We start from the raw sequence: 19,545 nt of genomic DNA, 5'->3' as shown, positions 1-19,545 counted from the left end.
CTACAGCATAAAGATCCAAATGCTACTACACACATCAATACACACAGAAGGATGAAACAGACGACCTCAGCATAGCACAGCTGCACTTATCTGTCAGGAGCCAACTCAAGTCAGAGCAGCACAAGTTCATGGCTGCACTGTCCCAACACAAGCTACAGGTAGCCTTTCTTCTCCCCCACCGAGCACTCCTGTCCCGTGGCTGGCCCCACGTGAGATCTCTTCCAGAGCCTAAGCAAAGCAATCACTGCACTGTCCAAAATGTTCACTGCTTCCACAAAACGTAACCTGCTCTGCCTGTGTACAGTCATTCACAACTGAGTGATGTGAGGCTGGGCTCTGCAGTGTCTGCACAGGTCTGGCCATGTCATAAGCCACTGTCAAATGCAGACTGACATCCTCCTCATTCCAAGGCCAGGTCGAGTCTTAAGATGCCCCTGAACACTGGGAAAAGGGTGAACAGCCCTTAATGTTGCCTTTTCAATGACTACATTACAACAGATAATCTTAAGAATAAAAAAAAAAATAAATTACTAAACTCTTCAGCCATACAATTACAAGGTAAGATTATAAGTACATATTATTTATTACAGTTAAGCGTATTTAAATATGAAGTCAGCATCAGAAATCCAACTTGCAGGCTGATTATAAAACACTGCAGGAGTTCCAATTACCTCATCTCCAGCTCTAGTTTTAGAAACATTACTGCTGAGTGAAGAATTTTTCTCCTGAAGTCTCTCATCCCCCTTTGCCAGAGTAAATAAGTCCAAATTTTACCATTCAGAGGATAACAGATTAAAAAAAAAATCTGCTACATCACAGAAGAGCCACAGTATTCCTTATCTCAGCATCAGAGTCCAAGCACTTCAGAATGCAAACAATCTAAATTCAGATGATTTACTGAGAGAAAAACCCACAGAACCATCACTTCCTCTGCCTTTCCACATGCAGCCAGAACATCAGAAACAAAACTGAAGTAAGTCCATCTTCTATTAAAACCACAATGCTTTTGGAGCAGTCAGAGGAAGTTCAGATTCCCTCTGGCAGAGCATTTTCTTCCATCATGCTGAGCAGAAGCATGTTATCCAACATACTTGGCTGCAGAAAATCACATTTGACTTTTTCCCTACAGGCAACTCATTAGACAAAGGTCTTTGTGACTAGGAAAATTGCAAGCTCAACCCAATGGGATGAAGGTTTTTCTGTCAAACCAGAAAATATATACCAGAGAACAGCCAACTGCTTTTATTTTTACTTCTTGCCAGTAAAAACAAAGAAACACTACAGACCAAAATAGAGACTTGCCGGAAAAAATTCCAGAGTTCCACTGCATTTCCAAGCAGCTTAAGGAAAGAAGGGAAAGATGTAAAGCTTAGGTTTATTTGGGTCTTTGCAGCAAACACTAACAAAGCTGTTCATATTCTGACCTTTGAAACACCTGTCAAACATCTGCAAACGTGTACATTAAAAACACAAGTGTTCAATTCTGCATTCTACCCTTAGTCATATAAAAGCTTTAGGATGAGGCACATACAAGACATATATGTATATGTAATCCCTGGATACCTAAAAGCAGTAACTGTGGTTACCTCTGGTACCCAGAGGGAAGGCTTTGCTATCTAGCCCTTCACTGCAGGCATTACATACCTATGGATTAGGACAGTTCATTTTATTCTGAATTAACTTTGCTCATGATAGCATCAGTTGCCATTTAAGATAATACCATCAACACATACAATTCTACAAAATTAATTTAATTCTCGTGTTACAGATCTCACTTGAGAAAACAGAAACCATTCCGATCACAAAAAGTAACTCTCAAAATAAATCTTGAGAATTTTTTACTTTTCATTAATCACTCTACCTAAAGTCCAATAGATGACTACCAGGGATGGGACTGGGTTTTGTAATCTGCCCATAAAAACGTCTTCTGAATTTCCAGTTACTATAGGCAATTTAGCCTACTTCTTCATCTACCATTTGAAAATTTCTCTGGGATCTGAGGATCTCATATTTCACAGGACAAAGTTTTCCATCAGCTCCTTCCACATAAACAAGGTAAAAGGGATACCCCATAAAACCCCACAAACCAGCAGCCACGTACCGTCACAAAGGGCGCCTGAAGCACAGACACTTCTCAAACCACAGCGCTTGTAAATCACCCAAGACCTCACCAGAGCCTGGTAACTTCCCCAGCAGTGAGCAGATGGTTACTTCCCAAAACTGAAGTTCCATTCCTCTGATCATTTATGTCTGTAAGACTCAATCACTCACTGTTTGTGCAATGCAAACATAAAAGTGCCATAGGCAAAGCAGTTTATTAAAAAATGTAAATGAACAGACTGAAGTTTTTCATGGTGTTTACCCAGCTCAAACATTTACCAGCATCACACAAGTGAAACAAGAAACAGTATTAATTAATGCTTGAGGAGTACTTTGATTTAAAATACCAAACAAGTATTCTGAACTAGAGATAACTGAATGTCAAGGAATGCTGATTGTGACTGGCCAGTGAAATGCAAAGTTACATATTTGAAAATAAAATAATTGAAGACTGCATACACCTGATGAGATTGAAATAGTTTTAAAGCTATTTTAGCACTTTTGCTCTCCCTCAAAGCTTTATTCATCACAGAAGTTGTAAAGGAGTACAGCATATACTCCAAGCTTACTTATATTCTGCAAGAGGAAACTCTGGCTGCTGCCACAGACAAATACAGATTGGAATTTTTCATGCACATAGCCACCAAAACAAGTCATTACAGCCATTTTACAGAATATGGGGTCAAATACTTTGGATGTGAGAATATACTGAGAAAGAGATTGAGTATATACTTAAAAGAATGACTCACCACAGGCATCATGACCCAACACAAAAGCATCTACTCTGACCTCAAAAGCCACAAAGACAGCATGGAACTGGGTATTTTAAATGCACTGATACGGGCACAGGGACAAAGGTTAGAGGAAATGAAGTGTGGGAAGAGTCAGTGATTCTCACACAAAACAAGCAACTCATTCTGCCTGTTTTCAGAGAAGATCCATCTTTAGAAACAAATATGACACATCAGCTTCCATACATTTTTGTTCTTATATTCTTGCTGTTGCCATGCATTATTCCAACATAAAGCCAGTGAGTTTGAGTACTCAAACCTGTCACGTAGAAGAAATCACACTTTTTAGATAGCCTTAGATGCGCAAAATAACAGGCATATAAACCTGAACAAAAGAACTGCTATTAGCAAATCCTTTCTAATGGCAAGAATAGTGAAGAACTGGGTTAAGCTGTTTGTTTCTAATCTGGTCTTAAAACTCTCTGGTAATAGTTTAGTATCTATCAGAAATTGAAGTTTGGAGGTACATTGCACAAAGGGCACCAAAACCCCTTTTCAGCCAAGGCTTGCAGTCCCACATGGTACCACTGGCATCACAGGATAAAAATTGCAAAGACCTTGGAAACACATTGATGGAAAAACTAATAAGGAAAGTGAGCACAAAAGAACAGACAAAGGTTCAAGTAAGTATCAATACATCAGTGGACATTGCTTACAAAACCTTGTCTGGATTCCTGAAAAGAAAAGAAACAGAAAAGACAGCCCAGTCCTGCCAAAGCATTCTCTCCAGGAACAGCAGACAGCTCCTTTGACCGCTGTTAACAAGATTTGAAAGCTGTCTGAGTCCACAGACAAAATGTGTTAAAATGGATACTAGAGTAAAAGACTACTTTAAAAATTTAGGGAAATTTAGGGAAATTTAAAAAGACAAACTTTATGCTCTAAACTAGGCACATACCAGGATTCCCCTCTCAGCACCAAAGGGAGAAAAATTTTAAAATCATACAAAACCCACGTACTTCCATGGCTCCATAAAACAGTTAACTTAAATCAACAGCAGAATGTAGACAAGTTAGAATAAAGCTTTCCCTATACTCATCTGCATCCAAAAGCAAGAGGAAATTAGAATATTTAGCATCATGAATGGAAAACAAGGGGAAAAAAGCAACAAAAGTGTTGGGGTCTCCTCCCCTGCCATGGAGCCCTGGGAGAGGGGCCCTGAGGGGAGACACGGGGTTTCCCTGCCCCTGCTCAGCCTCGTTCCCATTGGTTGGTTGGGGTTCCCTGATAACGCCAAGGACCCTCGGGTCCAGTGACTGCGGAGTTCCTGAGCTGAGCCCCGGCCATGCGGCTGGAGAAATAAACATCTCTGAAACATCTACCACGAATCTGTCCATATATACTTCGCTTTCCACAGGACTCCTGGTTTGAAATATACTTGTTGCAGTAATCCCCGCTGCGACACAAAAGCATAAACCCACTGGAGTGGTCTGATTGCTCTCCAGTGTTAAGCAATACATAAGAGATCCAGAGATGCATGTGAGGGATGGGAATATGCAGGCAGAGGGCATTTTTGGAACACCTGTAGCATATGTAATGAAAATAGCTCGTTTTGGAGCTGAAGTAGGATTGAGAAAAAAGCATCCATGCCAGCAGTGTGCTTAAATATCCTAGGCTGAGTGCTTGGAACAACAACTAAACTTTTGCAATATTGGATCCGATCCTCAAACTGTTTCCAGTAGCCCAAAGAAACTGCTCTGAGGGCAGAGGTTAACTTCTTCCTACCATCTCCTTTACTGACTTTGCAACCTCTTCTTTGTGCATCTCCTATCATATCATAGGCAAGAAGGCAAAAGAAGTGAGGGAAAAACCCTAAGAGTAGAGTATCACTGCCTAGAGCTTGCAGCCAAAGAGCAAAGAAGAACCTGGGAAAAGCACTTCCAGGACTCAATCTGCTCTTCCAACTTCCCTCTTCCACAGCTGCTCCTCATATGCTGGAAACAAGAAACTGCAGGTGGGAAACACACACAAGCTTTGAAAAACAGTGTTGATCTATGCACTAAATAAATTTAACCCTAAAAGAGAATGTAAATCTTTTCAAAGAGGTTGATGATTGAACAGACATGAGGATGGAGGTCTCACACAACACAATGTCTTCAAGCACTTACATTTGAAAAGATTACTAATTTATGTTTAGTTACAAGTGTTCTGAAAGGTATCTGGCATTCAGGTTTGAGTATTTACCATATTTAGCAAACAGCAGATTTATACTGCTTTTACATTTCTTTTGCATGATTTCATTTCTATATATATTTGTTAAGTAAATATGGTTCCTCTGAGCTAAAGCAGAAATATTATCCCAACACCCCTATATATGGGTAGAGATGTATAGTGGGTTTAAAGGTCATAAAGGAAATCTCTAAAAGCTAAGAATAAAACCAAACTTCAGAAACAAACTTTGAAGCACTACCAATCTTAACCTTTATTTTGGACATCTCAACTAATTGTTAGTCTTTGCTTGGTTTCAGAGATCTCGAAGTCGCTCTGAGACTCTGACCTGAACACACATCATGCAATTCTTACTGCAAAGAGAAATAAGAACTAAAGTCTTTGTGATCCTTGCAAAAGGTCAGAAACACTCTGGTTTACACAGCATTAAATAGTGGGAAAGTGGAAAAACATTTCTATTTTCAAAAGGGCTACAACATAGATTTCACCTCAGTATAATATCATAACCTGAAGTTCATTGCCTTGAGCAGAAACAGACAAAGCCAACTGCTGGAAAACAAGAGTTCAGGCACCGCTGTCTTTTTTGATTTGTGAAGCCTAAACATTTTACAACAGAAGTGCAAGCACAGAAAACTTACTTTCTTTGATTACCTTTTGCAGTCTGTTAGAAGTAAGCATACAGATTAGCTGAGGATCAAATACCACATTTAATCCCCAAAGTTAGCTCAAGGGCTTTGAGTTAGACAACTGCCTTCTCAGCCACCAGCATTCCCTTTTCATTTAAAAAGACTCCTCTGAAAAAGCACTCATTTATATTTTGCTCCTCTCTACATATCCCAAAACAAAGGAAAAAAAAGCATAATATTGCTTTATTAGCATTTTATTTTTAAAAATAAAAAGTCTTCAGATTTTATGAAAACTTCAATCATATTTGAGCTTATAGATGTCCCAAGATAAAACATTTATTACAGTAATGGAAGCTTGTTTTTCCTGGTCTTCAACAGTCTCCCAAAACAGCTCCTTCCCACCCTGGAACTGTTTCCTGACCTCTAGAAAGGGTCATCTATGTATAACTCTAGACAAAATATGGCCATAGCATTCCAAAGCTCCATGGTAAGATCACCAAAAAGAATTCAGCAGGTTCAGTTCACATCTCAGCTGAGCTTTGTTTTTCATGATAAAACAGACACGCAGAAGAAAGTGTTAAGTAAGTCTTGAGTAAAGCCTTACCTGGCTGCTTTAAGTAACACACACATCCCTCAGCAGTGAGAACACATTCCCAAAACACTCCAATCACCAGTCCTATTGCTGCTTGATCAGTAACAGCAAGGAGTAAACCTCAGAGCAGGTTGCACTGTGTAAATAAAGAATCCTGGGAGAGAAGATATTGCACCAATCTCAACTTAACACCTCCCATCCACAGCACAACAAGCCCAGGTCTTGGAGTTTAGCATGTAAAAATCAAGCAGCTTATTACTTGAAACTGTGCCAAGTAACCAAGCTGAATAGGAAACCCTGTGTGAAATTTCAGTTTGTAAAAATTGTGGCTTTTGACAATTGAAGTGTATTTCATTTACAGCTAACTGTTCAATTAACAAGAAGCAAAAGCATTCATTCACTTCACAATGAAAATTTCTTCTACTCAAGTATCCATGTCTTAATCAGCATGGATTCATTTGTATTGCTATTTAAAATGCCTTTCTCAGTAACACTTGCTGACATCACCCAATAGTTACACATTTTATATATAAATATTTCCTAAGCATACAAAAAAATCTGAAGATTCCAACCAGTTTTGCTGATTAAGATCCACCCAGCAAAGCATGTGTCTAGTCACCACAGTTTCTTTGTTGGCTGCAGGGGAAAAAAAGGAAACAATGTGAGAAAGGTCCACATTTTCTGCTATACTGAATTAAACACACTCCTAGAAGTCAAGAAATACATCTCTGGCATCATTCACATTTCATGATTCCAAGTTTAGACTAGAAGTGACTTCTAGAGGTCATTTGATCCCAACACCTACTCAAAACCAAGGTGAAGATCATCTTTATGGCAGACACCATGTTACACTGTCTGGCTCAAATCCTGATGAACACTGATTTAAATCATCAAATGCCCTCAACTGCTTTGGTTTTTTGATAGGAAGGTTACCAAGACCTAAAGAAATAAGCACTGCTTATTCTCAGGACACAGGCAGTGATGGATGGAAGACAAGACAAAAGCACTTGAAGAAAGCCCTTAAAATGGCCACAGGAACGGAGGTGTATCAGACAACACCTCCCCCAGTCCTGACAAAGCTGGAGGGACAGGAGAGTAAAAGGACACTGGAACAGAGAGAAAGTTTTCACTTTATTCATCTATTGACCAGAAAATCCATCAAGAACAACCTTAGCAAGGAATCCAGGATCTTCTCTTCCCATTAGTGAAGCTAGAGCTGGACTTCCAATACAGCCCCGAATCAAAGATTCCCTCACCCTTCGAATTAAGCTCAGATTTACTCTCAACTCCGAGTACAACAAGCAGTGTTTACCCCAACTCAAACCACTTCAACAAACTAAAAAACAATGACAAGCTGCCATTTCCAAGAGGAGTTCTGTGTTAGGCTCACTTCACAGAATGCAACTTCCAGCAATTTCAAGGAGGTTTAATTCAGTAGCAGCTTTAAGCAGCTTCTTTTTCTTTTCTTCAAATGGAGACCTTAGCTCAGGGCTGCTGTGTTTGCCACTCCACTAACTAGTCCACTTGTTCAGTATCCTCTGTCCTTCAAGTGGAGGGCACACCCAAATGAACTGCACGCATTTTTACAAGATTATAGGGACAGATGACTGAGGGACCAAGAAGATACTGTAACATCAAGCCCTTCATCACATATAAGCAGAAGTTCTCATTTTTAGCCTGACAGAGGATATACTGTTATTTGCATAACAAAAGAGCTTTAAATCTTAAAAGAAATAGTCAGCACTACATGAAAAATTGAAGAGACATTCTGTGCCAAAGCTGGATTATGAATCACCAACTAACACTCCTGCCACCAGCAGCATGAAACCATCTTTGCAGTGATACTCAAGCCCTACCTGAATAACCACTGCAGTACTTAACACACTTGCAACCCCCCATCTATGTTCAACATCCAAAAAGCAACTGATTTGTCAACTATTTCACTGATTTGACACTTCTGTATTCTTTCAATAAACTGCCATTCTAATTACCTGTCTGGGTTTGCTGATGCTGTCGTGCTTCTTTGCATTTCATTTACCTTTTAAACACTAAATTATTTAGCAGCAGCAAGTCACAGCAAATGCCAGGAAACCCCTTTATCTGATCTGCAAAACCTCCAATTGCTCAAATTTCTGTATTTTTAATTACAGTGGTATACAAATACATCCACAGAACTGAGATGCTACCAAGACACTCAAGCCTCAAAACTGCAAATACGACAGATACATTTCCTATTCCACACTGACAACTGATTTGAGTAAAATTTATCTACATGACAGACCTTTTCCAGGTTAACTTTGGGAGAATATATTGCTGCATTACCACAATCCTGACGCATCACTTGCCCAGAATCCTCTACTGATCAGTCACTGATCTACATTCACACATGCTGGAAGGAAAAAACCCAACCATGCATCAGAGCTGAAGACCAGTAGGTCCCTACATTTACATAGCAATACTCAAATGTCTCCATTAAAAGTCAATTATAGACACTTAGCTGACAAACATTAGTGACCTCAGACTAGAGAATAAGAAACTGTGCATCAATAAAGAAAAAAAACTTTTCCAATGTAATTCCCAGATGTCTGTAATATAAAGGCACTAAGGTAAAAGCTGAAGTTAATCTTTTAAAAAAAGTTTCCAGCCTTTACTATGGATTTGAGATCTGTCTTCCCACTCTTCCTCACTATAAAAGTGCAAATCCTTTGTGTGTGGTTATTTGAATATCAAGACTCTTCCATGTAACAGCAACGTGAGAACAAAAACTCAAGGAATGTGCTGAAAAGTACCTTGTGATCAGTTATTTTCTATGTGCCTTGCAAACCCCTCCTGATAAATGTCTGTTCTGTAATTCCCTTGAGAAATACTCTGTGGAAATGACTTTGGGACAGAATGTATGTTTTTACAAGTAGCAATAAAATTATATAAATAACTTGCCTAAAAAATTCCAGACATGTAAAGTGTATTTCTATAGAGAAAATGCAAGCAAGCCATCTGTAACAGAGTTCACATTTTTTCATACTTGCAATGAACTTTAAGTTTTTTAAGGTTAAAACAACATTAACAGAAAAGATTTCTCAAGTAAGAAAAGTATCTTTGATATTTGGACAATTTTCACATCACTGCACATTCAAAACAATTCACATAAACTCTCACAGTCCAATATGCAGTTAATAATTCTACAGCTTTTTATATCCAAATGTAAACAGAAGAGCAATCAAATCTCATGTCAAGACAAAGACAACTTGGGTTAGTCTAATACAAATACCTGCAAAGTTTTTGTACTTTCCAAAAATCTCCTGGGCTAGAACCAAAAAAGCTAATTTCCTTATAAAAAAGCTGCAGTACAGGCACAGGCTAGAGGGGATAACTGTGATCACTGTGACCCATTTAACACCAGGCACTACTCTCTGCTAAAAAACAGAAACACAGAGGAATTCAAACCTACATCATGATTATCCAGTCTTGTTTTAAAGACTAACAGTAAGAAGCATCACTGCAGCAGCTGTCCCACATGGCTTTTATGCACACAGTAAATTTGTACAACTTCTTACTGCAGCAGTCACGTAGATTTTGTTATGATTTCACAGGTTAAACCCTGTAAGATAACAGCCTGTATCAAAAAACTCTGATTAAGTTGTTATTTGATAAATGTATCATTTCAAGAAGTTAAACAAAGCTGCACCTGCATTTATTTTTAGGAGTGAAAATATGCCTTAAACTCATGTTCAAACTGATCCTTTTTCCAGTGTGCTAGCAACCCTTTCTGAATTCCAAAGCAGCTGTAGCAGTGCCAGTGCCAGCTGCAGAAGACACGTGTTATACCTTGCCTGTTAAGATTCCTCTGTACTCTTATTTATACCTAAGGCTTAGCTGCTCAAGCTTCACTAAATGCTAATGTTCCCAAGCTGGATTATCCAGTCACCTCCAACACCTCTTCAAGTCAATGCTCCCAAGGAGGCTTTCCCAGCCTACACCCGTCCTGAGCTATACTAGTTTTAATGTGACCAAATATCAAGTCTGGTTTGCTTGAGTACACTCTTTAAAAGCAAAAAGCTGAACCAGGTTAGTCAACCACAACTACTGAAAAAGCACTTGTCACATTACCTCTCCACAAATAACCAAGAAGTTTTAAATTGATGGCATTTTGTTCAAAACCATCAAATTTCAGCAAGCAGTATGAATCATGCACTATTTGTTACTTGAAATTGACATTTAAGAAGCAGGGATCAAACTAATATGATTCAGAAGCTTTTCTCGCATTTTCTTTTTCCTATACTCAGAGCTTTAAGAAAAAATATTTCTGCTTCTACATTTCAAGTAAATGTTTGGTGTTAGGAACAATTTACAGAATCCTGGTGATGTCACACAATGGTTTATACACTGCTGTCAACTGACACAGAATGGGAAACTGGCAAAATACTGGTTGCATAAGTTGGAAGAGGCCTGAAATTGTATTTCTCTAATACTCAAGCTTTGCATATTTTGATACAACCTAGATTTAAGGATAACTTACAAAGGAGTAACTTGCTGCTGCTAAGAGGGGAAGGTCTTGCTCTCTCCTCCTTTCTCAGCTGGTTACAGCAATCTCCACAGCTTACTGGACATTTTATAGAGCTATTTAACTCCCTAACTCTTCTCTTTGGGAGAATCCTGGGAAAGCGAGGAGGCTGGGTATCTTCAACTAGACATAGCTGAAAGGAAGGGCTCAAAGAAATACCAGAGCTTATTAAAAAAGAATGTGTATGGAAACTCCCACTGCCACGTGTGGTAAAGTCATATTAAGCTTTAAGAGCCACCTCCAATCACCCAAGGTAACTTTTTGGATTCATTCTGCCAGCAGTGGGCTGTAGTTTTCACAAGATATCAAGAGAAGCATCCAGAAAGGTCCTCTGCCTGCATAAAGACAAGCCAGGTGCTGGAAGGTGCAGACAACAGCTGTCCATTGCCTAAGGCTACAGTTTCATTGCAGCCTAAGCCTGCTGAGCTACCAACTACTCCTAGAGCATCATCTTTCAGCCTGGCACCTGTTCCCTGGACAAATCACATGGTGTTTCAGCATGCTGAAGAAACAGAAGAGCATTTAGTTCATTTATCAAATTAGTTTATGCCAAATGAAAGGGTGAAATGGCTCAGCAAAGGATCCAAGAAGCAGCTGGCAGAAGAAAAAGGGATGGAAGTAACGCAGCCAGGAGTTAGTGATGTACATTGCTATAACTCCATAGGCTGCAATTCAACTCCCCCTAAAATTTTACTGCTGCCAGAAATGAAGAACATTTGAAGCTATTCCAGTAACAGAGGGCCCCAAAATAGTCTTAAGTGGGACAAAACACAATTACCAGAAAAAAATTAGGATATCATAAGCTGATATGACTATTTTTCCCCCTTTCCAATCTAAAGCTAAACATTTATTCCCCCGATGAAAGATGAGATTCTTCCCCATAAGTCTGGAAAAAGAACTTCAATTCTACAATCCTGATTCATTTATTCTTATTATTTATTACACTGGCTTGTCATATCTTACATTAATTGCAGCAATTTCTTATCTCAAACTCAGCCAAGAGTAGTTGGAGTCTATTCTGTCCTGTTTCCCACATATTGAAACAGTGAGGATTCAGTCAAATACTGGTTATCTCGATTTCATTTCAGCAGCAGCATGAGTCATGTGCAATAGCAGCTAAAACATATTGCAGTAAATGCACCCTGAGCCAGCACTCTGCTCCAAAAGATTTTAGTAGGTGACCTATGATAGTTACTGACTAGATGTCAGGGCTGGAAAAAAACGCATTCCAATACGCCTGTATTTCAGGTCTTTTGGAGACTCTGAGGATTTGCTCATCTGTTCTAGAAATCCCACAGAATTTGTGATTCTTGAGATATTCCAACAAGATGCTTGCATATTTGAAGAGATGGTAGCTTTAAACAGAACATCCTTCTTTAGGAAGTCTTACATTTTTTATCCTTTAGGTATCAGAAGATATCTTTGTCAATGTTCTGGGTAAGTGAAAATGCAAACAAGGCAGACCATTCTTAAAGTAAGCAGGGGAAAACTGGGACATAAGAGCAGCACCGTACCCACAGAAAATCTCTAGAATGCAAGTAAGACAACAACACCCTTAAAGCTAAACTGTACTCCAGGCTTTCTTCTCTTACCTCTGTGTGCCGTTATCCTGCACTGGGAACACCCCCCTTGCTCCCCAGTTTTCCTGGCAGAAATGCAATGTTAGCAAACTCCAGATTTCCAAGTGTGAAAGAAGATTCACAGTTTACTGCTTCTAGTACTTTGCTCAGTGTTGATCTGTTTTCTCTCCTGTACAGTCTCATACTATTACCAGAACTTGTTTTGCCACAGCTCTCTCTCCATTGCTTTTCCAGACGTGGAGGACTGACACTTTCCATATATTGTTAGGCACAGCATATCCTCAAAACTGGTATGGGACACAAACTCCATTACATGAGAAATTCAGCCTTTGATGAACATATAATTATGGCCCAGACACAAGCCTAAGATTACTTCGCCTCTTCTTATGCAAGTGATGAAGTCCATTCTCCCAAAACATCCTTCATTTCCATTACTAAATGTTTTGTCAATTACTAGATTTCAGCAAACAATACCCCAAAGTTAAGAAACAACACACCAACTTATGTCCAAGGCTTCAAAACAGCCAAGGGAACTCCAAGAGGAACAAATGGTTTATTTCTTAAGTAACAAACACAAAAATTCACAAAACCGCCACTAATTCATGCCATACCATTTACCTGAAACAAAAGGAAGTACAGAACAGACACAGCTAAGTCAGATCTGCTTTAACCACCATTTGGTTAAGACTGTCTGAGAACCCCTCCAAATAAAGCCTCGCAAGTTCTGTAGATGACATTTTGAAGGGCAGTTGAAGACAGTTTGTTGAGTTTCTTTTGGCTGCAAACAATCCCTCAGACACCACCGTATAATTAAAGCTATGAATTTATCATCTTTTCATATTTGAACACAATAATAAAACAAAAGTAGACTTTTCCCCTGGTAATTCACTACATTGCCAAGAAATCCTCTGTGTTTTGCACTTGTTAGTGGAAGAGAAAAAATGGAAAAAGGATCTAGAAATAAATCCTATCAGTCTTACGCCTCTAGAAGTCAACTAATAACCAACACTTTGACTACCCTCATTCTCTTATGCACTTCACACATTTTTATTGTCAGAACAAAGCTTTATGCCACTCAATCTTGTGACTGAAAGATGCTTTGCCATTTTCATGCTATCACAGTATCCTGAACTGCAGGCTAAGGGTGTCCACTGCTTACCTCATGACTTATCCCAGCCATGATGCACAAAAGGCACGTTCCAATGTCTTAGATTTACATTTCCTTTTACATGAAGAAACAGTATAAACAATCCAAGTCATAAGAATTTCAGAAACAGTGAAATATAAGGTTTATTTTGCAATCACTGTATGTAAGAAGTACTGTCCAAAAGACTGAAATCAATCAGCCAAAGTCAGCTCTTGCCACAGTCTCCTGCAAAACAGTGCAGGATTATTTGTTTCTAGGATTAAAACTGTTAATAAGCCGCCTTCAAAGACAACACAGCACAGCTTCCTTTTAACATATTTACTATTAAAACACTCTAGCCAATAACGTGCCTAATGTTTCCGAAAGATAGGTTTTTTTCCAAGTACATCAGAACTTGAAAAAGTAAGGTCAAGGAACAAGAAAGATTTCCTAATAAATTCAGAACTTGGAAGAAATCCAGGTATTCCACACTAAGTGGTTTTGTTTCCCTGTAACACAGAATGAAGATGTCTCCAAATAAACACAGTCACTCAAAGTAGCTGTAGCTGCAATTCATCAAAAGCTGTCCTTGTCAAACTGGTATCAAGTAGACCTTCAGAAACCAAATGTCAGTCTCAGCTTTGCCCCCAACAGCTATGAACAGTGCAAGTTATTCCTTTAATAAGAATTAACCCTCTGTGGGATTAATGCGCATACAAAAAGCTTTAACATATATATCCCAACAATCCCATTATGCAAGAGATTAAAACAGACTAGTCTGGCAATAAAATGCTTATCACCCGACTTGTCCCACTGGCAGTAACACTGGCAGTGCATGGACAAACTCAGATCTGGCTGTTTTGCCCTCAGAATGCAAGATCCAGTATCAGAATACAGGTTTGCACCACAGAATCACAGAATAAGCTGATTTGGTAGGGACTCACAAGGACCACCGAGTCCAGCTCCCAGTAAAAACTACCAGCTGCCATAAGAGCCAACAGCTGTGCTGCTGATGCCACTGGACAGGAAGAAGCCACTCCTGGAGTCAGACAGCAACACTGCAGATCCTGCCAATGGAACCTGACCTGCATCAATAAAGCTTTAACTATCACTTGACTGTGTATTTCAAATATATATTACTAATAAAAGCTTTAGCTACCACTTGACTGTGTATTTCAAACAGCCATCAGCTAGCCTTAGCTGCTTTCATAAACTAATCCCCTGAAAAAAATTGTGGTTTCTGAAAACAAACTACTCTTAGTAATCCATACCTCGTGAACACTTAGTGTTGAAGTGTTTTTATCGATCACTCTTCTTGTCTTAAAATAGCAGAAGTTTAACAGCTCCCATGAACGCAAGAAACATTCCCCCTCTCTTTCTAAGGGAAATAATGGAAGTAAAAAAATAAAAAAGCTAGAAGGAATGCAGAAAACAACCTCATTTTGGGACTCCCAAGCCAATCAGATTATAGACTGAAACAGCATGTTATTAAAGGCATATGAACAACTGGAAAGAAGAAAAAAGACAACCTTTCTGTATTCACCTACTGTCCTCAAAATTGTAAAAGCATGTTCCCTTGAGTTACTCATCTCTCCCACAGATCACTGTCAAGAGTGTCTCCATTATTTTAAGTGCAGCCTCTTCATCTGTGCTCTAACAGTTTCTCACAGTACATTCCACAACACTTAAGAAAACGAGCACAGCTCTGTGTGCACTGCAGCAATGATGAGCAGGAATACTTAAATTTTTCAACCACAGCCTGGAGAGGGCAGGAAGTACAGCAAGAATTCAGAAACTTGTATGAGCCTGTAAACTTGCGAAAAACGTCATTCAAGAACTGGTCCTAAAACACTTCTTATTTAATCAAGGAGAAGCAATTAGTATGGAAGGCTGAGCCTGCCTTGGCAGGTGAGGAGATACACCTTGCTAATTAGGAACACCTGGATACTAAGTGACCCTTTATTTAAAAGCATTGTGAACAGACACACTAACAAAGACTACAAGTTAACCCCAACACATTAGCGTACAATTTTCTCCATTTCTGTGCTCTGACACTTAGAGTAACATTGTAATGTGATATAAGCAAAACCACGGCTCACAGTCAGTGCTTGCATTCAGCAGTCCAGCAGCACCAGGGAAATCAGCACCTCTCCTTAGGTCTCTGGGCAGTCCTGGCCATCAGACACAGGAAGACTGAGCCTGGCCAGGGAAAACACCCTGCAAGAGCAGAAGGTGGAAGACAGTCAGAATCTCTCTCCTCGTGGTCGCTTTATTACGAAGTACCAGAAATTATTATAGTCACCTTCTAACAGTCAGGTACACACAGGAGCTGGACCCAACCCTCAGGTACTAAAGAAGCATCACTAAGAAACATGATTCTCTTCTCCCTTTTCTGAGCCATAGAAGGTGCACCAATTACCTTACCAAGACAGTGTGGTCAGATCACACAATCTCCCATTTTTCTGTTTTGAAAACTGCTGGGATCCTATACAAAAGCTAATTTAGGATTTTAAAGGCTAATCCAAACACTCTGTTTTAGGCACCATTTCTAAGCGAAACTTCTCAGCTTCTATTTCAAGACATGCCAGATTTCTAAGGACAGCACAGGAAAAAAAATTTGTCACTTTCCCTCAATCTCCCAAACTCTGAAGTTACAGTATTTGCCAACAAGTGATATAGTTCTAGAAATACTGAATATCTCTTCTAACAGGCATATGATACCTGCCTGTAGATGATATATGCCTAGGTGTGAGAAAAACCAAGAGAAGATAAAACAGCCAGCACTTCACTATCTTCAAACAGGTTGTGCCCCTACACATATGGCCAGGATCAAAAAAACAAACAAACAAACCCGATAAAAAAAAAAATATTCGCTTTCATCAGCTGTTTATATCTATGTTCTTAAGAAATTAAGAATGATCACTTCAGAATAACATACATGTGCTATAAAAGTGGTCTCTCAAGGGGGTCACACGCAAGGCAATTCACTGAAGGGTGGAAAAACCATTTTTTGTAGCTTTAAGAAAAAACGTTTTAAAATACTATTTCGTTTTTGTCTTATGCTTTCTCAATTTCTATGTCTGAGTATGTTTTATAACGTACATATCGGTACATTAGTACCTGTATATAACTGGTAAATCAATAAATTTACATATACGAGAGGTGCATCATAAAAAGTGTTCTTTATTGATAGGAATGGGCAGCCAAAAAAGCTGGAGACCACTCCCCTAGAGAGCAGAAGCTCTTTTATTTATAAATTTGCCCTGCCCTTCCTCCTTTCCACTCTAGCGCTGGTTTTCCAGAGGATTGGAATGAATGGCGCCTCACAAGGCACGTGGCCCCGCTGTTTTCAACCCCAGGGTCGGAGCTTTTTTCTGCCACCTGGAAAAAAGAGACTTTAGTTCCCCAGGAACAGGCAACTGAATGTGGAAACGTGGACAGAGGTATCAGAAAACCACGCTATGGAAAATCACCTGCTTGACAAGGGAACATTAAGTGCACGTAAAGAAGGAACAAATAAATAGAACTAAGACGCCACGAAACATAATCGTTTTGGGGGAACCGTGGAAAGATATGTAATGGAGAACACCGAAAGCCAAGCACTTAGACCCTCACCCGGTTCTTCCCCCTCACCCCCCGTGAGCTCCGGCGGCTCCCCCAGCCCCCCTCACGGGTGGGCCACAGCACCCACAGCCGCCCGCCGACTCCTTGCCCGCCGCGGCCGAGGAGGGGCGGAGGGCCCGCGGCCATCCCTACTGACCTGCCGGCGGCGGCTCCCGCGCAGGGCCGGGGTCGCCAGGGGTAGCCGCGTCCCCTCAGCCCGCGCAGCCGCCGCGCCTCCCGCACGCGCACAGCCACCTTAGAGCCCCGCCTGCTCGAATCCCTCCGCTCCCGCCTCAGCGCGGCCCTCTCGCCTACCCCAGAGAAGCCCCTCGGGAGAAGGCCCAGCCGAGCCGGGAGCACTCGCGACTCAGCGTCTGCTGTCCCGCTCCCCTCAGCGGCCCAGCGCGGGCTAGAGCTCAAACCACTCACCGGGACTACTTCACCGCCGCAGGCGGAAGCACACACTCTCTCAACACGCGCGCGCTCCCTGACGACGCGTTTTTAAAGGCCCGCGCGCAGGGCACACCGGGAGTTGTAGTTTTCTCACGGCGGCTGCCCTGGCCCCCTGAGGGCTTCGCACCGCCCCGCGGTGGCGCCACGCCCCCTCGCCACCCACAGCCAATGGGCGGGTGAGGGGCGGGGCTTCGCGCCGCGGTGCGCGCGCGGGGGGCGGTGTCCGGAGTTGGTTGTTGCGCGCGGGCGCGGCGGTCGCAGCCCCGTCCCGGGAGCCGCGTCCTCGCCGGGGCCCGGCGGGAGCGGGAGCCGGACCTGGAGCCCTCACGGGGCCTCCTGGGTGCCGCCGCGGGAGGCGCAGCGGGGCTGGGGAGCCCCTGCCAGGTGAGGGGCGATAGGGGGGTGACGGCCCCTCGCGCCGTGAGGGGAGGCCGGGGGGCGGCGGCGATGGTCAGCTTTCCTCAGCGGGGCCGCGGGCGGGGGCCCCGGAGTGGCGTGGGGGGGCGGCGGGGGAGCAGCCGTCGCCTGCTCGTCCCTCCCTCCCTTGGGGTCCCCTCGGCTCCCCTCGCCCCGCCGCGGTCCCGGTCGCAGCGGCGCCCGCAGAGCCCGTCTGGCGCCGGCAGCCGCGCCGGGGCCCCCACGGGGCCGTGCAGCGCCCTCGCCCCCGGTCGCGGCGCTGGGCCCCAGGGTGTTCGCCGGCAGCCCCGGGCGCTTCCCGAGCCCGCACCGCGGCTGGGAGCGTGCGGCGCCATCCCGCGCCCTGCTGGGGAGCGCCTGCCGCCGCCGCGTTGACACCTTCGAGGAATTTCCCGGGATAAAGCCGCTGTGGGTGCCAGGTGGATGCTGTTCCTGCCGGGGCTCTGTCCCTGCTCTTGTTATTATTACGAATTACTGACTTGAAAGGCTTTACGTGTTAGCGTGTACGTGTGTAGCTGCATTCCATCCTCCTCTCGGTCCTTCCTTTTCTCTCAAAGGTTATTTTGGACTTGTAGGTGGGTTGGTCTGTTTGCTAGTTTTTATTGCGGCCAGTTTAGGCTGGGCTGGGAAGGCTGGGATTTGCGCTGGGACAGCAAGTGGAACAATGTGAATACTTTGCAGTGGTCGGTTACTTGTGGAGCAGCTGATACCTGATGCAGAACGGCCAGGCTGCTCCGAGGTGAGCACAGGGGCGAGGGGGTGCATTGCCTGGTGGATCTCTGACCTCGAATTTAATAGGAGTTCCTTTTCAGAGAACATAATTTCTGTTTACTTTAGGTTTTTGCCATTTACTTTTGTAGAGCTTGGTTTTCCTTCTTCTTTAATTGCTTCATAAGTGCCTCCAAAGTTTTTCCCCTTACTTGCTGTAGCTTAAAGGCTGTCTAATGTCTGCTAAAACACTTTATTCTCGGATATTTACAGAAAAAATAATATACGGAGATATATGGGCAGGAAGGAAAGAACACGTAGTTGTTTTAGGAACCAAGACTTTATGGAATTGCAATAATTAGGTTCTATAGCTAGAAAGTTTACTTTAACTTATTTAAAATTGCTAGCTGAACAGCTACCTTTGTGACAAACTAGATTTACTTCCTACTGTGTGAATTTTGTTTGACTTACAACCTCATCTAGACAGTCTGAATCAAGGTGTGTAGCAAGAGCAGCAAATACTTGTGGAGATTTGATTTGGTCGTTTGGACTAGCTAGAGCTCTTAATCTAGTTTCACACTGGCTTAAAAGGTTGTGTCTGTAAAGTAGCTAAGATGTTTTATCCAGACGAAGTATCTTCCTGGCAGTTACTGCTCAGTGTGTTTTCAGGAAAACCTCATTTTGTTCTCTAAAATACAGAACTATGCAAGAAGGCATTACCAGTTTTTCCATGAGTAACTTTCCATGATTAATCTTATGTATTCATTTCTTGATGGCTTTACCTTATTGCTAGGATATCCCATGTAGATAACTTAATTC

General features: G+C 41.9%; 2 protein-coding genes across 9 annotated transcripts in view; one reads left to right on the top strand and one right to left on the bottom strand.

Annotated features, from left to right (window-relative positions):
* Window positions 1-17,677, bottom strand: part of HMG20A (high mobility group 20A) — a 38,616-nt gene extending 20,939 nt beyond the window's left edge. Inside the window, exons 1-2 of one of the 4 annotated variants that reach the window (XM_048317520.1) lie at window positions 17,578-17,677; window positions 15,645-15,762 (exon numbers count right to left, since the gene is read on the bottom strand). The gene's annotated coding sequence lies outside the window, so the exon portion shown is untranslated. Of the gene's footprint in view, window positions 1-15,644; window positions 15,763-17,305; window positions 17,399-17,577 lie in introns of those variants that run through there. The other 3 variants (XM_048317519.1, XM_048317522.1, XM_048317521.1) reach the window with 3 other exon arrangements.
* Window positions 17,678-17,897: 220 nt separating this feature from the next.
* The window catches only part of PEAK1 (pseudopodium enriched atypical kinase 1), a 110,193-nt gene continuing 108,545 nt past the window's right edge, over window positions 17,898-19,545 (top strand). For 4 of the 5 annotated variants that reach the window (XM_048317416.1, XM_048317419.1, XM_048317413.1 and 1 more), the window contains exon 1: window positions 17,898-17,985. The gene's annotated coding sequence lies outside the window, so the exon portion shown is untranslated. The remainder of the gene's footprint in view (window positions 17,986-19,545) is intronic. The other variant, XM_048317414.1, reaches the window with a different exon arrangement.

This window comes from Corvus hawaiiensis, chromosome 13, assembly GCF_020740725.1.
Source record: "Corvus hawaiiensis isolate bCorHaw1 chromosome 13, bCorHaw1.pri.cur, whole genome shotgun sequence".
NCBI classification, from domain to species: Eukaryota; Metazoa; Chordata; class Aves; order Passeriformes; family Corvidae; genus Corvus; species Corvus hawaiiensis.
This window is presented reverse-complemented; position numbering and strand designations above follow the sequence as displayed.